Source organism: Thalassophryne amazonica, chromosome 13 (genome assembly GCF_902500255.1).
Source record: "Thalassophryne amazonica chromosome 13, fThaAma1.1, whole genome shotgun sequence".
NCBI lineage: Eukaryota > Metazoa > Chordata > Actinopteri > Batrachoidiformes > Batrachoididae > Thalassophryne > Thalassophryne amazonica.
The window spans coordinates 39,911,278-39,927,279 of record NC_047115.1 but is presented as its reverse complement, the minus strand read 5'-3'; positions in this window follow the sequence as shown (position 1 = coordinate 39,927,279).

Here is a 16,002-nt window from a genome sequence, read left to right as displayed (position 1 = left end):
AAAGGAAAGCCAAATAAAAATGACAAATACAAAAATAAAGACTTTATTTTCTTTAAAAAAAAATGATTACACACATTGGCGACATTATAAATATATGTAATACACATAATACTGATATATTTGAACAGCTCAGATGCAAAACCCTGTAAGTTCAAATCCATACATTTTAGTGTGCAAAAATATTAAAGATTTTGAACATGACTTTTTCATTTTAATTCTGAAAATCCATTTTCTAATGTGTTTTCCCTCTTAAATCACATTTTAACTATTTTATATATATATATATATATATATATATATATATATATATATATATATATATATATATATATATATATATATATACATATATATATATATATATACTCTAAAAACTCTTACTGTATTCTACTCAATTTTTTGCATGAAACATTTTTCACTTAAAATCATTTAAAATTTAAATATAATTTATGATCTTGGTAAATCAAAGTAAAAATATTAAGTATATTCATCCTTTCCAAATATTGTGAATGAAATTTACCAAACAAATTAAGTATATTTAAAAAATATATAATTTGTTAAACAAATGCTAATTTATTTCAATGAAATAAACTCAAATAATAAATGTAAAGTTAATAGTAAGTCCCTTCGGCTGCTCCCTTGTTTTGCACTCGGTGTCGCCACAGCAAATCCAAGGTGGATCTGCATGTTGAATTGGCACAGGTTTTACGCCGGATGCCCTTCCTGACGCAACTCCACATTACATGGAGAAATGTGGCGGGGTGGGATTTGAACCCGGAGCCTTCTGAACTGAAACCAAGCGCATTAACCACTTATTTCATTTGGTATATCCAACTCAAACAATCAACTGAAAGTGTTTCAGAGATTTTATTAAGTCAGTATAGCTGTTTCTTACAGTGATATATACAAAGCCACTGAATTACTTTTTAGAGTATATATATATATATATATATATATATTCAAAATAAAATAATGTTCCCACCCTGCTCCACTAAGGAGGAACAAAAAGTTGGTTCCGCCACTGCAAACGTCCTAACTGTTGCTCTTTATAGCGTGAATCGTTAACAAATTGGCCTTACTTTGTGCAACTCATATTAATATTGGTCATAATACACAAGAACAATGAGTTACTTTTTTTTCTAGATGTTGCTCACACTTGGTTGCACCCCTCCCCACTCCTCTCTTGGCCTCACTTTGACAGTTGATGTTTTCATTCTTTCCGACCAGGTGAGGGTGTCCTCTTGCTGTCAGCTCTGCAATTATGGGATTTGAGCTCCCAGAATAAGACTCGGGGGCCCACGTCAGGGTTTGGCGTGTGTGCAGTGGGGAAGCCTTGAGGCCGCGGTCTGCACTGTGATGTGATGTGTGAGTCAGAGCAGAGACTGGCAGGAGTCACCTCTGACAAGACAGCACCCAGAGGGAGAAGGACATCACGTCCACATCAGTGTGTTAGTCCACCAAACACACGGGCACTGTTTCAGAATTTTGCCTGATGTCATTCATTATGTGGGACATTTATTTTGGCATCGGCCAGTAAATATGACAACAGAGAAGAAGAAGAAGAAAAAGTAACTGTGCCAAGAATGTCAGTGTTTTCACATGGCATGCTCATTACTGTTTCTGCATGATGGGGGTGGCACTAAAAACACACCAGGGCAGCACATTCAGGCACAAGACAGCCACATTCCAGCGGCGGTATCACTGAAACACAAACAGGAGCGCGTGCACAGACACTGCAGCAAATTCCAAAGGGGATGGGTGGGAGGTGTGGGGGACCAGTGAGCATGGTTACTGACATGTTGTGAGGGCCTGTGTGTCTCTGGGTCAGCGAGCTGTGGTGAGTGACCACCTTTTTAGCTTCCCGCCATGTTTGTTTTCCAAAGACAGTGTCATCAATTCTCTAACAAGAGACTAGACACAGCAAAAACAAAGGCAGCAACAGGACCCCCCCCACCGCAATGCTCCTCTTGCACACGCAGTGACTGATGGAGCATGCACGCAACAAGAGGCATCAGTGCCCAGCATCTGACTGCATTCTCAGGAGTTTATTTATATGTGCCTGTATGCAACATACGGCATTTTTGTTGTGTTTCTTGGTCATATTACTTTTGCTGCTGTGCACAGACCTTTGCATCCTGGGTCATGTTCCAATATCAAATATTATCAGGTTCAATGAGTACAGACACATAGAATGTGCTTGGATTAAACTGCTTTATTTGTAGTGGATTTTTCATATTAAATGCATTTTATTTCCCAGACAGCACAATAATTATCTTTGGAAAGGAAAAGTGTGACACATTTTAATTCAGCATAGCATACGACGAAGTTTAGCACGTGCAAATATAAAGGGCGGTCTCCCACTGCCAGTTTTTGGGCTCAATTTTTGTGCAGATTTTAAAATTGAGGGTTTTTTTTTAAATAGAAAGCAAAAATCAAACTATTTTAGATCAGTTTTAATACAAGTGTAACCAATATTACAGAATTCACCAAGTATGTACAATTTCCTCTACTCTGGAGTATTTTCAAAAAGAAAACAGTCTGCATTAAAACAAAGAACTTCAGGACTTAATGACTACAGACCCGTCGCCCTGACCTCTGTGGTGATGAAGACACACCTCAAGGCCATCTCTGACTCTCACGTGGATCCCCTGCACTTTGCCTACAGAGCCAACAGGTCGGTAGACGACACAGTCAGCACGGCCCTCCACCTCATCCTCCAGCATCTGGAGTCCCCACGAACCTATGCCAGGATTCTGTTTGTGGACTTCAGCTCTGCTTTCAATACGATCATCCCGGTGTCACCAACCGAACGGTCCCCCCTAAAAATCGGTCTGCCCTGCCTTCACTAAGCATGCGTCATTAGCCGCGGTTCACGGATTATCACCTCGTTTCTGCTACAAACTGCACTCCAGTCATCCTCTATCTCAATAACAAATATCTGAAGCTTTTGTGCAACAATTATTTCCACATAAATTCAGCATTATTTCATCATAAAGGAGGGAGGAAGTGATCAGAGTGCGCAGCTACACAAGCTGCTAGCTGATACATTCACTGCGCATCGGTCATTTCAAAACATTACAGAGTACTGCCTCGTTTCTGCTTAAAACTGACTTTAGAATGATTTAAGAGGTTTTACCTTATCATTTGATGGTTAATAATCCCATTAATCCATTTGAACGCTTTGGGTGAAGAGACTCTGTCTCAGACGTGCTGCTGAGGTCGAAATGACGCATGCGCAATGAAGGCAGGGTGGACCAATTTTTAGGGGCGGACCGTTCTCTCAGCTTCACGTGCCGACTCCACCTGCAGGTGGATCACGGACTTTCTGTCCAACAGGAAGCAGCACGTGAAGCTGGGAGAGCACATCTCCAACACACGGTCCATCAGTACCAGATCCCCCCAAAGCTGCGTTCTTCCCCTCTACTCTTCTTCCTGTACGCCAACAGCTGTACCTCCAGTCTGTAAAGCTCCTGAAGTTTGCGGATGATACAACTCTCATCAGACTCAACTCTGATGGGGACAAGTCTGCCTATAGATGAGAGATCGACCACCTGGTGTCCTGGTGGAAAACAACCTGGAGTTCAACGCACTCAAGACAGTGGAGATGGTTGTTGACTTCAGAAATAACCCAGTCCTGGGTGCTCCCATCACCCTGTGTGACTCCCCAGTTGCCATTGTGGAGTCCTTCCACTACCTGGAGATCACCATCACCCAGGACCTCAAGTGGGAGCTGAACATCAGCTCTCTCATCAAGAGAAAACAACAGAGGATGTACTTTCTGAGGTAGCTGAGGAAGTTCAACCTGCCAAAAACAATGATGTGAACTTCTACACTGCCATCATTGAGCCATCATCTCCTCCTCCATCACTGCCTGATATGCTGCTGCCACTGCTAAGGACAGGAGCAGAGCAACAGAGAAGGTGATGGACTACAATCTGTCAGGACCTGTACTGTAAACCTCCAGGGCCCTGAGGTGAGGAAGGAAGATAGCGGTCGATCCCTCTCACCCAGGACACAAACTTTTTGTCACCCTCCCCTCTGGCTGAGGTCCATCAGGACTAAAACCTCAAGACACAAAAACAGCTTCTTTCTGTCTGCAGCTAGACTTATAACTAAAGACAGACACCCCCCATTTACCCTGCCCCCCCCCCCCCCCCCCCCCCCACACACACACACTCCCTCAAAGTACAGATTGGTCATCCCTGCACTGAAAGGTACTGTCCATCTGCATGCCTGCACAGCCCCATTCCACTATGGTGTATTTATTTGACAGTGAACTTAGTTTTGCCTATTTGTCTATTTGACTCCTTTACTAGAAGTATTTTTCCTTTTCTTTTTATTGTTGTTGATGCACCAATGACACCAGATCAAATTCCTTGTATGTGAGAACTTACTTGGCAATAAATTTGATTCTAATTATATTGTATTTTAGCTTAAACTGTTGCCACCGCACCAAAATATCTGAGCAGCCAAATATGTGTGCAGCTGTGGGCTCATTCACATGCTGCATGAAGAACGCAGCCACACAGAAATTATCTGAAGACATTTGATATCGTACCGTAATGTTAAATAAATAATGAACAGCAACAGCTTGTACTGGACTTTCTATGACTAGGAAACACACACACGAAAAATATAAAAATAATTTTTGAAAAAACATTTTAACAATTGAAACAAGTCACGACTGCTGCTGGGTTCCATGAAGCTACTTTGTGCTTGACACCTTTACTAAACTCTCACCCACTCTGCATTATTCATTCATTCATTTTCAATACCCGCTTACTGCAATCAAGGGTTGGGGGGAGCTGGAGCCTATCCCAGCACTCATACGAGGTTTGGTACAAGTCCCACACATGACTGCTGACTTGAAACTCAACATCTCTATTCTCACCTACAAAAAGAAAAAAGAAAAACTTGTCTCCTGCTTGAGTCTTAGTCTGCAACCACATATAGGATTATATGTGTTATTGTCTACCACGACATGACACAGCACCTGACAATTCATGTTTTCTCCAGACTGCCCAGATGCATTAATTGCTTAAGCCAGCTCGATAATTCGCTTGAATAAACTGGCGAGTGCTCAAGCAAGAAAGAGACAGTTGCGATTCCCAACACAAACTCATACGCAAGACAATGCAGCGTTTTAGAATCTAGAGTCAATAAGCAGGTTTTCATCCTTTGTTACATGAACAACTAGAGCACCGCATTCATAGAGCACAAACCTCTGCCAACACTAGTTTCCAATTCGACAAAAATTTTACCTTGGAAAAAATGTTCAAGGTCAAAGTCCTGTTAGAAGTGGCTTTTCATAAGTTTAATTAGATGTGATCAAATGTCAGGAGTATGTATGTATTTTGTTCATGAACTTGAATCAGTGTTTTTTTGTTTTGTTTTGTTTTGGGGTTTTTTTGTGGTGTTGTCAGTTTTGTTTTATTAACTTTTTCAGTTTCTGAATTCTTTTTCAGATAATTTTGACTGAACATTGGTTATCTCTGCTATGCCCAATTTGTCATTGTTTTTTGGCACTTGGTTTCCGACTGATAACTGGAAGACAAACAGGCATAAAATTGGAACCTCCATCCAATTTTAGTGGTGTAGGTAAATCCATAACAAAAATATGTGAGCAATTGAGGTACTTTTGATTGAGATATAACACAAAATGTACACAAAATGGGCTTTTCAATATTTCATTCAAATGTCCACAAAATCCATAATGTGGATCAGATCTGGATCAAACTTTGTAAAGCTGAACCTCACTTTTAAATATGAGAGTGATTGGGGCATGTTTGATTAAGATATAATGTAAAATGTACATTAAATTGGGTTCTCAATGTTAAATTTAAATGGCTACAAAATTTGTAATCTGGATCAGATCCAGATCAAACTTTATACGTCAATAAAGGATACCATCCTACATAATGCTCTCAAATATGAAATAAATTAGAATTTTTAATTTGTTCAGTGTTAAAGAATGGGGATTTTTCAAATTTTCCAAGATATTTCCTGAGGAGCGAAAACACAACCTGCTCGAGGAATAATGGTGGCCTCCAGAAGGGCTTATCGATTGAGAGCACAAAACGTTTTTAAAAATAGAATCAGGTTTTCTATTGGTTAGTAATATGAAATAATAATATACTAATATGAAATGCTGGATTGCAATGTTAAGGTCTCTTTGAGAAAAAAAAAAGAGAAGATAGATTTAACTTGGTTATTCTTAACTTTGTCAGATTTTTAGTAGGTCAAAGGTTTTTAGATACACCAATATAAATGCCTCTTTAAACAGCATTGAGGCTACCAGGAATTGATTTAATGTATTTAAAACACTTTTCAATAACTAAGTGACATAACTGAGCATCAATTTGAGCACCTTTGGCTGTTTTTAAAGCCCTAACTAAACACTAGATTATTGCTAATCAGTGTGATTAAATAATCAAAGATATGTTTAAAAAATTGGACAGCACAGTGGCTTAGTGGTTATCACTGTTGCCTGTTAGCCAGAAGGTCATGGGATTGATTGCCACCTATGGTCTTTCTGTGTGGAGTTTGCGTGTTCTCCCCGTGTTTGCATGGGTTCTCTCTGGGTGCTTCGGCTTCCTCCCACATCCAAAGACATGCAGGTTAGGTGGATTGGAAACTTTAAATTGACTGTTGGTGCGGGTGCTGGTGTGGATGTGTTTGTCTATAGGCCCTGCGACAGACTGGCGTCTTGTCCAGGGTGTACCCTGCCTCACGCCCTGTGACTGCTAGGATAGGCTCCAGCCCCCTGTGACCCTTAATTGGAGGAAGCAGTTGAAGATGAGTGAGTGATGTTTAAAAAATTAATAAGTACGTAAAAAATATCAATCACTGACTATTATTTGAATTAATTATTTTATTTTTGTTGCAATTTTTTTCACAATTCAAGAAAATACTGCAGCCAGCCAATACATGATTCCACAGAGACGCCTTAGTACTTCTATGAGCTTTCTGGAGTAAAAGGTTCATTCATCAAGGTATTACCTCATGAAAATCCCATGATTCTTAAAAATACCCTTTTTGGAGTTGGATTGTTCTAGTAACCCTTCAAACTGTTTGAGGATTCATGCAAACTCACTAAAAACAGCCCCTCCCGAGGGAGTTTAAGAAAAGTGCTTGCTGGAACCCACTGTGGTTGTCAGAGGTTCCTGTAGGAGCCTGTAGGGTATTGAGGGTTCTGTCAGGAACCTCATCCTAGGGAATGTTTCAGTGTATTTTACAGTTCTTTGAGTACCCAGCTGGGTATTTGCATGAAGAGATTGTTGAGTGGATATTTGCCACTTTAGTTTTTACTTTGTCTACTCAGTATAAGGCTCAGTGGTTTTCACTGGTATGACCTGAAATGGGTGGAACCACAAACACAAGGTCCACAGCACTGTTCCAATTGATTGATGTTGTCTTTTGGCCAGCTCTGGAGATTTGGACCACAGCTTCATACAAATATCCACGCTAAGAAACAAAGACGGGAAGCGGACGAGTCCAGTTTGAATCTTTACCCTCGCTGTTCATTTTAGCCTGTGCGATTAAACTCTCAACTGCAAATGTGATTGGTAAAAACAGAATATGAAGCAGTAAAGCTGCTGTATATTATTAATATATAATGACGCAATATGATTGTAAACTTACAGCCACAGAGAGGTCAGAGAATCCAGATTCAGTACCACCAATATTTAAGATGGAACCAGAAAATAACCTACTCTGGAAGGGCATTAATCCCAACCTCTGCTGTTGACAGCAAAGCAGGTTGCTGGCCTATTACTGCATTCACAACCATCAATGGACGGCATTTACTGTATGTCATGCTTTTTCAATGATGCCTCACTGATGTCGGCATGCATGGTGCTCACCTGCACACGAGGTGTAATTTGGGGATTAAGGACCTTGCCAAATGGACATGAGCGACTTTCCTGTCAAATGCAAATTAACCTCCAGACCAGCCATTCCAAAATATAAGAGCACTGCGGTTGACTTTGAAATCTGAAAATTGTCTGGGGACAACTAAAACCCTTCATTTTAATCCAATACATAAGAGTAAGATGAGGTATTTACATGTATGCATTATGTTAAACTAGACTTTTTTGAGATTTATTTTGAATAAGCACTCATTGGGAACCACTGCTGTAGCTCATCACCTCCCTTCCAGAAACCCAATTTAGATTGCTGCAGTTGGTCACACTCAAATAATTAATGGTTTGTCCAAATTAATTTGGCATAACTCGGTGTAACTTGTAATTAAGGTTACTTAATGAACAGAATTAATTTGAATGTTACCAATTAAAGCACTTCTTTAAGTTGGTCTAACACAACTGAAACAAGGGGTCACTGGTTTAACACTGTCATTTTTGGGGGAAAACATATTCCTTATATCAAAGAGCAAATTCATCAGGCTCTGTAACCTTATTGATGACTAAAACACAGCTTTGGCTGGGCAGTGGGGATTCTTGAGGCCAAAGGTGAAAACTTGTGTTCCCATTTATTTTTAGGAAGAAGAAAAAAAAAAAAAAACTTCAGTTGCCACCAATATATACTTGGGGTCACTGAGTAAATTTAAGATGATCTTCTCTTCATCCTCGGGGGTTGCTGATATCTGAGTTGGGAGAACTGTTGTTGTTTTTAGCTAAAACCATAAAAACGGCAAAATTATTTTCCTTGATGGGCCATAAATTCATCTACTGTAGATAGACAATCACGGAGCAAACATAAATGTTGATGGTGTGTGACTTACAAATGTACAATTACATTACAATTAAATGCACTATATTTTATAGAAGATTAACATCCTGAAGAGTAGAGTGAAAACACTGTTCTATAGTCTGTTGAACACTAAGTTTGCCATTTGCCACACTAAAACAAACAAACAAAAAAACCCTTGTTGGATTAACTCAGTTCATTTTTGTCTGTTATTTCCATCCAATGAAAACATGCAACTCCAGCTCACACAAAATGCATCCATACAATATAATGTAATTTAACTGAGTCAAGGCTACATATATTCATTGTGAGGAAACCCCCCCTCCATTTTTTTTTTTTTTGTGTCCAGTAGGACAAAACAACAGGAGCATGGGACAACAAGAACAATCCGGGATTTCTGACATCTGCCAATCTGGATCCGGATCACCTCCAAAATTCAGTGGAGTCTTCCATGAGCTAATATCTGTCTGTGGTGCAAATATGGTGAAAATCCGTGAAGTAGTTTTGACATAATCTTTCAAAGCCTATATAAAATTAAATCTTGATCCAGACTCCAGATCTTGATTTGGATCGCCTCCAAAATTCAGTGGAGTCTTCCATGCCCTAATTGATATTAGATATCTGTGGTGCAAATTTGGTGAGAATCTGCGAAGTACTTTTGACGTAATCCCTTAAAGCCTATATTAAGAGAAATCTTGACGCAGAATGTGGATCCAGATCACCTCCAAAATTTAATGGAGTCTTCCATGACGTAATAGTTATCTGTGGTGAAAATTTTGTCAAAATCTGTGCCGTAGTTTTGACGTAATCCTGCTAACAGGCAGACAGACAAATAAACGATGATGATTTTATGATGTTCTTGGTGAATGTAAAAATGTGCCCACAGGCCCCAAATTTGGCAGCCCAACATGAAACCCTATTGACGCCTTTAAAAATGTGTCAAATCTGTGTCAAATCTCACGCGTAATCACGTTGTCGCTGGAGAGGCTGAGATTTCGTTGTCAGTGTAAACAAGCGTTTGTGGCAACGTGTTTGCAACATTGCATCGTTATGGTGGTGAGTTCAACCAAAATATGTATTTAGGTGTTTAACTAAGATAACTGTGAGTCTTTAATGTGTTTTATATATATATATATATATATATATATATATATATATATATATATATATATATACACACAGCGTGTTGCTGTTAGTGTAGCATTAGGGTTGTGTGTCGTAACCGGTTCTTTTCGGGAATCCTTAAGAAATTATTCAGTCCATCGACATCAATAGCCTTTTATCTTAACGATTCCCTTATCGGTCCTTCAGAGTGGCCATTGTTTTTGGGGTGTTTGTCAGGAAAATGATCATTTCTCTACATTGATTACAGACCCTGCAGCAGGTCTGTATAATCAACTGTTTCTGCACCTCGGCTTTGCTTTGAACCTTGAACCAATGAAGCAGTGCTTCGATCTTCGATCTGCTGCATCGTTGGTTCTTTGTTTTATTTCACTTTATCTTAATTTTTCCTCACTAAAACCCTAAAGCACATATGTCTGTGAGTAATATTTACCTTTTTTTTTTATGTTAAACCGACCTGTTATGGTCTTCTGAAACAGTTGATAGATGTATTTTATAACTGTAAAACGGGACAGAAGCTAACATGTTAGCATGTCTATGGCATTTTCAATGTTCAAGTTAGCATTAAGCTGAGCCACTATCAAGCCTCCCTCCCCACCATGCAAAGTATTCTGGGATAATCTAAAACTGTCAGTAGAACTGTATATTTTGTAAGTAATTTGATACTAAAATTAAGACCACATGACCAGCGGTGGCTAAAATGTGTCATAACATCCATGGACGGACACAGGCCCTTTTTTGTTGTCAGATTGGTGATTTAATTCGGTATGTTGGTGATGCTGTGGGCTTTACGGTGTTAGATCGTTCTAAAACAACCTGTCATTTTGATAAAACGTCGTGCTGGTTGCTGGAGAAACAGCAGCAGTTTCTCACGAGGATGTTTACCTCTTAAATCAGGATGCATGTGTGCTTTTACTTTACACTGACATCGTGCTTCCCAAGAGAGACATAACAACCATGGGCACGAGAAAATCCCTCGCTGAACTCGATTCAACCTTTAAGAATTATTTTTATCGGCTGTGATCAAGTATAAGGGAGCGTAGCAGTGGGAACGCTGAGGCCACGCCTCCCTGTAGTATCTGTATCTGCAGCAGGGAGGATAAGAATATTTAGGTTGCGTGTTTCCGCCAAACGACATTCCCAAAGCTGTAGATCACAGGCATCGCACCCCTTCCATTCCGCTGTTAGCGCTCATGTATACAAACACACACCTGCTGGGGCAAGGCCGTCTGCGAGAGAATTACAACAAGCTAATTTATGAGACCCCAGGGAGGCCAAAGGGCAGGGGACCCAGACTGGCCTGACCTCACTTCCTCCTCTCATGGTCTCCGAGTTGGACTTGACACGCAGAAGGGTTCAGTTCTCAAACACACCACCCACTTGCTGTCTTTCAAACCCGCTAATGTGGTTAGAACACAACGAGCCTCGAGGGACTGTTGCAACACGCCGTCGTCACCTTAGACCCGCTGCTGCCGAAGAGTTAAGCACTTTCTGAGCCGAGGCGATTGAGCACAGGGTTGTGCATAAAAATCTAACCCCAGGCTCGCCTCTGGCCTCCAGCTTCCTCCGATGAGAAGGCAGAGCAATCCGTCACTCGGGCCGAGGCAGCGGCACAATGGTGCAGTCTAGGTTCTGGCTACTGACACCGTCACATGGGCTGCTGATAAGACTCACCTTCCGGAACGTAGATGAACTGAGTCGTTACTGGCACACAACGGTTTGGTCTGATGCCATTATTTCTGGTGACCATGAAAGAAAAGTGGAAAAGGAGAGTACATTCTGAGCTACACTGAGCTCTATTATTCTGTTTTCAAGGCTGTGTCATTTTTCACATCTCATCTCTCCGAAAGTAACAACACCCTGTTAGAAAACCCACACGGAAGCTAATGTCAACAAGCTTTCTATACCTGGTAATTAGTGCGAACGGCTCTAATGTATATAAATAAATAATAGTCAAATTTAACTCAACAGAAAGTACTGGAGCACAGGCTTCTCACGTGGTCTGCTCCTACACTTAGCTATACAGCCAGCTATATTATCTCAGATATTTGTATTAAAATGCTTATAAAGGATGTTGAGTCCCCTGCAACTAGCACCCACATGCTAGCAGTATCTACCAGTGGGTCCTTGGGTCTGTCATATTGGCTGTCACGCAAAGTGACCACACCCCTCACTATCTATGATTTTCTGGCTTAAAATATGTTAAATATTTTAAATGGATGAGTTAAATAAAAAAAAAATAAAAAAAATGGATGCCTAGCCCCCACCCCATATTAGCTTTCAAGAACATAACTTTTTTTTTTTTTTTTTTTTTTGGCTCCAGGCTGTAAAAATGTTTATTTCTGATGTAAGGTTGGACATTTTAACATGTGATTCTGTGTAGAGTGATTCCAGCCCAGTCTAATGCTTTTTTCATGCTCCCTTCACAAAATGGGTCACATTTTCCTGACACTTTTTTTTTTTTTTTTTTTTTGCTATTTCTAACCCTAACTGTTTCTCTAACCCTCACCATAAGCCCCACCGGACCTCTCCCCCCAACCCCCCGCATCACCCCACATTTTGTGTTCCTGTCATCAAATGAGTTTGAGCATGAATCATTGACTAATTTACTTTTCGTGATGCCTTCACAAAATGGCGTGAGATTGGGTTGAGTGACTCAAGGTGACCTGACACGAGCATGTTTTTGATTCACGCAACAGCATGACCTGTTTCGTGAAGATCCCACCCGCTGTGTTCACAGCTGGACGCCGTATTTTGTTCTACTAGCTGCAACGCACTCTGCGCTGGATGCTGCATATATAAAATAATTATTTTGTGGTGGATTAATTTTTTTTTTCTGCAAATTGGCCATTGAAAACGGCTCTAATCACTCCCTGAATCACAGAGGAGGCTGCAGCCGAAGCGGTTCATGCATGCGCGTGTGAGCCCCCCTAACAAGCTGCAGAAGGCATTTTAAGCCGTCTAAAAAGGTCATTATTTGACTTGTTTACATTGTCATGGCTTGATAAAACAGTTGTGTGTTTTTTCCTTCTTGTGTGCAGCTGTTAAAGTATTTATTTTTATGTTTATAACAGATTTAACTTCTTGTTATAATCATTCAGACGACCTGCACTCTGATGTGATCCGCTGACGTCACCACTCGCTCTGTTCACTTCTTGTTTACTCCACGTGAAGAGCTGCATGTCGTGTTGGAGATTAGATCGTGCCACATAGCACGACATTTGTGCGTGAAAGATTTTTTGAAAATTTAAAAATTCTCTGTGCACAATAGCATGCACCGGCGCCCCTGTGGCATCCTGTCTGCACCCATTAAAGACGAGTTTATTCTCCAGCACGACACAGGTCGTGCTGTTGCGTGAATCAAAAACATGCTCATGTCAGGGCACCGTCACCTTTGGAGCCAGCCTCAAGGAACTGCAGGTTTTGTCATTTCTGTGTTGGCTTCATTTTTCAGCACTGGAGGGTACCATTTGGGCACAACATGCTGTTTCTATTCATTGGGGCCTTAAACACAGTGCAGACTCACTGAAGAGGGGGGGGCTGTAAGTTGTTTGATAATTTGTTTAATGAACCATCACAAAGGCTTGTCAAGTTTAAGTTAACAGACACGGCAGACTACCAATAATTACAGTCTTTACAAAGTGCTCAAACCTTCATGCTGCGTTCAGGGACCTACTGTTTTTACAAATTATCCACACCTACATCTTACATGGGTTTGGTTATCTGAGTCTATACATCACCTGCCCCTCTGCAGAGAACAGCCGGATTCAACAGGTTAGACACCAAACGACAAGAAGGAACATGTTCAGCACTGCCAAGTCACAAACCAACGACTCATCAGAAAGCCAAATTACAACAAGAAGCACAAAAAACGTCATAAAGCCTCCCATATGTTGTTACTTTTTAAATCTGTTTTGCTTCTTTCTTTATTTTTTCCTATTTAGTTTTTCCAGAGTACTTCCTTGGTATTCTAAACAAACACTGAACTAGACAATTTTTTTTCAAACTTTCATATTTAAAAAAAAAAAAAAACTCTCATTGGTAACCTTTTGCTTCTGTCTACACCCTTTTGGGCACATTGGTAAGTTATTTTCTTTCTGAGTTTTCTTTGCTATTTTGAGCCTGTATGTGCCGAATAAATTCATTCATTAATTCATTCTCTCCACTTCTATTTGATCTGGATCATAGGTAGATCCCTTCAGCTTCTCCCTTGTTTTCACTTAGGGTCACTGCAGCAGATCTGAGGTGGATCTGCATGTAGAATTGGCACAAATTTTACACCTGATGCCCTTTCGGACGCAACTCCACATTACATGGGGAAATGGTTCAGGGCTGAGATTTGAACCGGGAACCTTCCACACTGAAACCAAGTGCACTCCACTCGGCCACCGTCCCTGTCATATTGAATAAAATAGGTTTTCATCTAGCTTTTACAAATAGTTGGGCTTTCAGGGTAAACACCCCCAAAGTACCGCAACTCTATGATTAAGCATTTTTAAGTCTCCATGCCAAAAGCAAAATCTGGGTATGAAACAGCTTGTTTCCCAAATCTGTAACATATGTCACAGATGCCCATATCTGGAGTCTTTCCTGCTGTGTGAGACACGCCTCCTCAGTCTGTGAGAGCAGCTCCTCTGGATTTACATTTTGATACTTAATAGATGCCTGAAAACTGATTGTTTTTTGATACACTCACATTGTCTATGAGGTTTTTTGTATCTACAAACTTAAATATCTGTTTTTAAGTCACCTCACTGAAAAGGTGAACAATATGAAAACTATAATGTGTTTAAAAATTAGCACAATCCAACCAACTTCTTATGAGATCTTGCATGAAAACTTACCAAAATGATGGCTCCAGCATTGATTTGTGTTCCATTATTATTTGATTTTATTATTCAAAATAAAGATATGCACGTTCATTTTTCTATTACACCTTTATTACACATTTATGCAAGGTAGAAAGGAGTAACTCAGCCTGGATTCTATCACCTTCCTACTCTTTTCATGCAGAGCTAATTATTTATTTATGTAATTATCTTGGATTATTTTGATGAAGAACTGTTTATTTTTCAGTGATTTTGCTTGTCTTTTACTTGTAGTCTTTTAGTATTTTTATCTTTATTTACTTTCCTTCATCTATCTATCTATCTATCTATCTATCTATCTATCTATCTATCTATCTATCTATCTATCTATCTATCTATCTATCTATCTATCTATCTATCTATCTATCTATCTCTGAAAAAAGAGAATAGTTGAACTAACTTAAATGAATTGTTTCAATTGGTAACATCTGAATGAATTACGTTGTTAGAACTTAAGTTTGTAAGAGTTGATCTTAGACTTCTGTAGTTAAGTTGAAATAACTTTTAAAATCTATGCAAATTGTTACATCACTTTTTCTCATTGAAACACCAGTTCATTTTTCGAGTGTATTTTGGACACATATACCTGATAGCAGAGGTGGGAGTAAGTCACTGTCAAGTCATACTCAAGTCATCAATCTACAAGTCCCAAGTCAGCTGTTAAACACTTGGTGGTCATTATGACTTTAGACCTGACTTGGGACCTGCTGATTTTTGACTTGAGTGTGACTTGATGGTGACTTACTCCCACCCCTGCCTGATAGTTTTAATATTGGTATGTTAAAGAAATAACCCATGTTATGAAATATTAATATTAACCCTTTTGGAGTCGAATGATGCGCCCTTGCGTAAAAAGTCACATGACCCAATCCTGCTGCACTCTGAGGCTCCCTATAAATGTGTGTTGAACGTGGAGACTTCAACCTTTATAGCACTTTTGAAATTTTGTTAATAGGCCTAGTATAACTTGACTTATGAGTATTTTTTATGCCATGTGTTTTCATGAATATTATTGTCATTTTTCGCTGTGCATTTATGTACACACATGCAGCCAAAAGGATCATTTCCTTCTCTACTGCAGCAGCAACAGTGGTAGGAAGAAATATGACTCCTTCTTCCTCATTGGTTGGCTCCTGAAATTTTCCACCAATCAGAAGTCACTCACCCCACATGTGTTCACTAACCCCACGTGTGTTTGATCACAGCCCACCCACTCCACGTGGGTCTGATTGTGTGTGTGTGTGTTCGCTTTGTTACTGGTGGGAAGCATGTGTGGTTAGTGTTTTGTTGTTGTTTTGTTTTGGGG